The following is a 7,337-nucleotide window of genomic DNA, read 5'->3' on the forward strand; positions in this document are numbered from 1 at the left end:
AATGCAGATATGGCTTAGATCATAACACCCAAGTCCTTTTGAATACTTGGAAAACCTTCCCAGGACGGACAGGTACATATAAACCCAGACTGCAAAGACTACAATAAATACCTAACTCTTTAATGCCCAGACACTGATGAACATCTACAAGCATCAGCACCATTCAGGAAAACGTGACCTCAGCAAACCATCTAAATAAGGCACCAGGGACCAGTCCTGGAGAAACAGAGACATGTGACCTTTCAGACAAAAAATTCAAAATAACCACTTGAGGAAATTCAAAGAAATTCAAGATAACACAGAGGAGTTCGGAAGTTTATCGGATAAATTTAACAAAGAGATTGAAATAATTGAAACAAATCAAGCAGATATTCTGCAATTGAAAAATGCAACTGATATACTGCAAGATGCATCAGTCTTTTAATAGCAGAATTAATTTTAAAAAGAAGAAAGATTTAGTGAGGTGGAAGACAGGCTATTTGAAAATACAGAGGAGACCAAAAAAAAAAAAAAATGACACAGGCATACAAGATCTAGAAAATAGCCTCAAAAGGGAAAATCTAATAATTACTGGCCTTAAAGAGGAGGTAAAGAAAAGAGATAGAGGTAGAAAGTTTGTTCAAAGGGATAATAACAGAGAACTTCCCAAACCTAGAGAAAGATATAAATATCCAAGTAAATGAAAGTTATAACCTAGAGAAAGATATAAATATCCAAGTAAATGAAGGTTATAGAACACCAAGCAGATTTAACCCAAAGAAGACTACCTCAAGGCATTTAATAAGCAAACTCCCAACGGTCAAAGATAAAAATACAATATCCTAAAAGCAGGAAGAGAAAAAGAACAAATAGCATACAATAGAGCTCGAATACATCTGGCAACAGACTTTTCAGTGGAAACTTTACAGGTCAGGAAATAGTAGCATGACATATTTAAAGTACTGAAGGAAAAAAACTTTTACCCTAGAATAGTATATCCAGTGAAAATATCCTTCAAACAGAAAGGAGAAAAAAAGACTTTTCTAGACAAACAAAAGCTGAAGGATTTAATTAACACCAGAACTGTCTTACAAGAAATGCCAAAGGGAGTATTCAATCAGAAAGAAAAAGATGTTAATGACCAATAAGAAATCATCAGAAGGTACAAAACTCACTGGTAATAGTTTAGTACACGGAAAAAAAGAAACAGAATATTATTATAACAAGAGTACTGTGGTATATAAACTACTCATATTTTAAGTAGAAAGACTAAAAGATGAACCAATAAAAAATAACTGCAACAACTTTTTAAGACATAGATTGTACAATAAGATATAAATAGAAACAACAGGTTAAGAAGCAGGGGATGAAGTTAAGGTATAGAGTTTTTATTAGTTTTCTTTTTGCCTGTTTGTTTATGCAAACAGTGTTCACTTGTTATTAGCTTAAAATAATGGGTTATAAGATATTATTTGTAAGCTTCATGGTAACCGCAAATTAAAAAACATGCAACGGATACCCAAAAAACAAAAAGCAAGAAATTAAATCGTATCACCAGAGAAAATCACCTTCACTAAAAGGAAGATATGAAGGAAAGAATGAAGGAAGAGAAGACCACAAAACAACTAGAAAACAAATAACAAAATGTCCTCCGTTATCAATAATAACATTGAATATTAATGGACTAAACTCTCCAGTCAAAAGACAACATGACTGAATGGATAAAATAACAGGACCCAATGATCTGTTCCCTACAAGAAACGCATGTTGCCTATTAAAAAACACATAGACTGAAAATAAAGGAATGGAAAAAGATATTCCATGCCAATGGAAATCAAAAAGAGCAGGAGTAGTTACACCTATATCAAACAAAATAGATTTCAAGACAAAAACTATAAGAAGAGACAGAAAAGGTCACTAAATAATGATAAAAGGGTCAATTCAGCAAGAGAATATAACAATTGTAAACAGATACACACCCAACACTGAAGCACCCAGTTATATAAAGCAATTATTATTACAGCTACAGAGAGATCAATCTCAATACAATAACAGCTGGAGACTTTAGCGTCACAGTTTCAGCACTGAACAGATCATTTAGACAGAAAATCAACAAAGAAACATTGGACTTAATCTGCACTACAGACTAAATGGAACTAATAGATATTTACAGAGTATTCTGTCCAATGGATGCAGAATACACATTTTTCTCCTCAGCACATGGATCATTTTCAAGGATCTTTATGTTTGTCACAAAACAAATCTTAAAACATTCACAAAAATTGAAATATCAAGCATTTTCCCTGGCCAAAGTGGAATAAAACTAGAAATCAATAACAAGAGCAATTTTGGAAACCATACAAACACATGGAAATTAAACAACATGCTCCTGAATCACTGGTGGATCAATGAAGACATTAAGAAGAAAACTGAAAAATTTCTTGAAGCAAAGGATAATGGAAACACAACACACCAAAACTTCTGGGATACAGTAAAAGCAGTGCTAACAGGGAAGTTTATAGCTGTAACTGGCTACATCAAAAAAGAAAAAAACTTCAAATGAACAATCTAACAATGCATCTTAAAGAACTAGAAAAGCAAGGGCAAACCAAACCCAAAATTAGTAGAAGAAAAGAAATAAAGATCAGAGAAGTAAATGAATTTGAAATGAAGAAAATAATACAAAAGATGAATGAAACAAGTTAATTTTTTGCAAAGTTAAACAATATTGACAAACCTTTAGCCAGACTAAGAAAAAAAGACAGAAGACCCAAATAAACAAAGATTAAAAAGGACAGATTACAACTGATACTGCAGAAATTCAAAGAATCATTAATGGCTACTCTGAGTAAGTATATGCCAATAAATTGAAATACCTAGAAGAAATGGATAAATTCCTAGACACATACAACCTACCAAGACTGAACAGTAAAGAAATCCAAAACCTGAACAGACCAATAGCAAGTAACGAAAGTCATAATAAAAAGTCTCCCAGCAAAATAAAAGCCCGGGACCCTCTGGTTCCACTGCTAAATACTACCAAACATGTAAAGAAAAACTAATACCAATCTTAGTCAAACTACTCCAAAAAGAAGAGGAGGGAACACTTCCAAATTCATGCCAGGAGGCCAGTATTACCCTGATACCATAATCAGACAAAGGCACATCAAAATAAAGAAAACTGGCTGAGTGCAGTAGCTCATGCCTGTAATCTCAACACTTTGGGAGGCTGAGGCAGGTGGATCACTTGAAGTCAGGAGTTCAAGACTAGCCTGGCCAACATGGTAAGACTGTCTCTGCTAAAAATACAACAATTGGCCAGGTGTGGTGGCGTGTGCCTATAGTCCCAGCTACTCGGAAGGCTGAGGCAGTAGAATCGCTTGAACCCAGAAGGTGGAGGTTGCAGTGAACTGAGATCATGTCATTGCACTCTAGCCTGGGTGACAGAGCAAGACTCTGTCTCCAAAAAGAAAAGAAAACTATAGGCTAATATCACTGATAAATATTAATGCAGAAATCCTCAGCAAAATACTAGCAAATCAAAATCAGTAACACATTAAAAAAGATGGTTCGTCATGACCAAGTGGGATTTATCCTAGGGATGCAAGGATGATTCAAAGTATGCAAATCAATCAATGTGATACATCATATCAACAGAATGAAAGACAAAAACCATATGATTATTTCGATTGATGGTAAAAAGCATTTGATAAAATTCAACATTCCTTCATGATAAAGACCCCCAAAAAACTGAGTATAAAAGGAACATGGCTTAACATAATAAAAACCATATACAACAGACCCACAGGTGTATCACACTGAATGTGGAAAACTTGAAAGCCTTTCCTCTAAGATCAGGAACACAGTAAGGTTGCCTTCTTTGACAACTGTTATTCAACATAGTATTGAAAGTCCTACTTAGAGCGATTAGACAAGAGAAAGAAATAGAGGTCAAATTCTCTTTGCTTGCAGATGATATAATCTTACATTTGGAAAAATCTAAAGACTCCACCAAAAAACTATTAGAACTAATAAGCAAATTCAGTAAAACTTGCAGGATACAAAATCAACATACAAAAATTAGTAGCAGGCCGGGCATGGTGGCTCACACCTGTAATCCCAGCAATTTGGGAGACTGAGGCAGGCAGATCACTTGGGGCCACGTGTTCAAGACCAGCCTAGCCAACATGGTAAAAACCCCATCTCTGCTAAAAATACAAAAAATTAGCCAGGCGTGGCCATGGGTCTCTCTAATCCCAGCTAATTGAGAGGCTGAGGTACAAGAATCACTTGAACACAGGAGGCAGAGGTTGCAGTAAGCAGAGATCACGCCTCTGCATTTCAGCCTGAGCGACAAAATGAAAGTCTGTCTCAAAAAAAAAAAAAAATTAGTAGCAGCAGGACGCGGTAGTTCATACCTATAATCTTGTCACTTTAGGAGACCAAGGCAGGAGGATCACTTGAGTCTAAGAGTGCAAGGCCAGCCTAGGCAACACAGGGAGACCCCCGACTGTACAAAAAAAAAAAATTTTTTTTGAGACGGAGTCTCGATCTGTCGCCCAGGCTGGAGTGCAGTGGAGGCCATCTCGGCTCACTGCAACTTCCGCCTCCCCGGTTGACGCCATTCTCATGCCTCAGCATCCCAAGCACCTGGGTCTACAGGCGCCCGCCACAATGCCCAGCTAATTTTTTTGTATTTTAGTAGAGATGGGGTTTCATCATGTTGGCCAGGATGGTCTCGATCTCCTGACCTCGTGATCCGCCTGCCTCAACCTCCCAAAGTGCTGGGATTACAGGCGTGAGCCACCGCTCCCAGCTAAAAAAAAAAAAAAAATTTTTTTAATTAGCTGAGTATAGTGTCACCTGCCTGTGGTCTCAACTACTTGGCAGGCTGAGGTGGTAGGTTGAGGCTGCAGTGAGCTATGATCCCACCACTACATTAGTCGTTAGTACAAGATCCATTCAATGAGGGAGATAGACCAATCTATTTTAATGTAACAGAATACAAATATTTAACGATAGGGATTCAGGTTGTATCTCACCTCTAAGAAATTACCACTTGCTAAGACTTCCAGTACTATGCTGAATAGAAGTGATGAAAGTGGGGATCTTCGTCTTGTTCCAGATCTCAGGGAAAATGCTTTCATCTTTTCCCCATTCAGTATAATGTTGGCTGTGGATTTGTCATAGATGGCTTTCTGTGTCAATTTTGCTGAGAGTTTTAATCATAAAGGGATGCTGGATTTTGTCAAATGATTTTTCTGCATCTATTGAGATGATCATATGATTTCTGTTTTTAAAATCTGTTTATGTGGTGTATCACATTTATTGACTTGTGGTGTTTTGGTTTTTGGCTTTGGGAGGTGGATTTAGTAGAGATGGGGTTTCACCATGTTGGCCAGGCTGGTCTTGAACTCCTCATCTCAAGTGATCTGCACGTCTCAGCCTCTCAAAGTGCTGGGATTACAGGCATGAGCCACCACACCTGGACTGACTTGTGTATGCTAAACCATCCCTGCATCCCTGGTTTGAAACCCACTTAATCATGCTAGATTATCTTTTATATGTTGTTGGATTCAATTAGCTAGTATTTTATTGAGTATTTTTGCATGTTCATCAGGGATATTGGTCTAGCCAGAGCAATCAGACTAGAGAAAGAAATAAAAGGCATCCAAATCAGAAAAGAGAAAGTCAAATTATCGCTATCCACTGATGACATGATCATATACCTAGAAAACCCTAAAGACTCATCGAAAAAGCTCCTAGATCTGATAAATGGATTCAGTAAAATTTCAGGATACAAAAATCAATGTAGACAAATCAGTAACACCAACAGTGACCAAGCTGAGAATCAAATCAAGAACTCAACCCCTTTTACAGCAGCTGCAAAAACAAATAAAATATGTACGATATACCTAACCAAAGAGGTGAAAGGCTTCTGCAAGAAAAACTACAAAACACTGCTGAAAGAAATCATAGATGACACAAACAAATGGAAACACATCCCATTTTCATGGATGGGTAGAATCAATATTGTGAAAATCACCATAATGCCAAAAGCAATCTATAAATTCAATGCAATTCCCATCAAAATAACATCATCATTCTTCACAGGATTGGAAAAAAACAATCCTAAAATGCATATGGAACCAAAAAAGAGCCTGCATAGCCAAAGCAAAACTAACCAAAAAAGAACAAATCTGCAGGCATCACATTAGCTGACTTCAAACTATACCACAAGGCTATAGTCACCAAAACAGCATGGTATGGGTATAAAAATAGGCACATAGACCAATGGAATAGCATAGGGAACCCAGAAATGAAACCAAATACAGCCAACTAATCTTTGACAAAGCAAACAAAAACATAATGAAAGGACACCCTGTTCAACAAATGGTGCTATGATAATTGTCAGGCCACATGTAGAACGAAACTGGATCCTTATCTCTCACCTTATATAGAAACCAACTCAAGATGGATCAAAGACTTAAATCTGAGACCTGACACCATAAAAATTCTAGAATATAACATCAGAAAAACTCTGCTAGACATTGTTTAGGCAAAGAGTTCATGACCAACAACCCAAAAGCAAATGAAACAAAAACGAAGATAAGTAGATGGGACTTAATTAAACTAGAAAGCTTCTGCACAGCAAAAGAAATAATCAACAGAGTAAACAGTCTACAGAGTGGGAGAAAATATTCACAAACTATGAATCTGACAAAGAACTAATATCCAGAATCTACAAGGAATTCAAACAAATCAGCAAGAAAAATAAATAATCCCATCAAAAAGTACACTAAGGACATAAATAGACAATCTTCAAAAGAAATATACAAATGGCCAACAAACATGAAAAAATGCTCAATATCACCAATTATCAGAGAAATGTAAGTCAAAGCCACAATGCCATACTACCTTATTCTTGCAAGAATGGCCATAAAAAAATAAAATAGATGTTGGCGTGAATGTGGTGAAAATGGAGCATTTTCATACTGCTGGGAGGAATGTAAAGTAGTACAAACACTACGGAAAACAGCTTAGAGATTCCTTAAAGAACTAAAGCTAGATCTGTCATTTGACCCAGCAATCTCGCTACTGGATATCTACCCAAAGGAAAAGGAGACATTATACAAAAAAGATACTTGAGGCCGGGTGCGGTGGATCACGCCTGTAATCCGAGCACTTTGGGAGCCCGAGGCAGGCAGATCACGAGGTCAGGAGATCAAGACCATCCTGGCTAACACAGTGAAACCCTGTCTCTACTAAAAATACCAAAACAAAATTAGCCGGGCGTGGTGGCGGGCGCCTGTAGTCCCAGCTACTCAGGAGGCTGAGGCAGGAGAATGGCGTCAACC

The sequence above is a fragment of the Mandrillus leucophaeus genome, unplaced genomic scaffold, assembly GCF_000951045.1.
Source record: "Mandrillus leucophaeus isolate KB7577 unplaced genomic scaffold, Mleu.le_1.0 Scaffold581, whole genome shotgun sequence".
Taxonomy (NCBI): Eukaryota; Metazoa; Chordata; class Mammalia; order Primates; family Cercopithecidae; genus Mandrillus; species Mandrillus leucophaeus.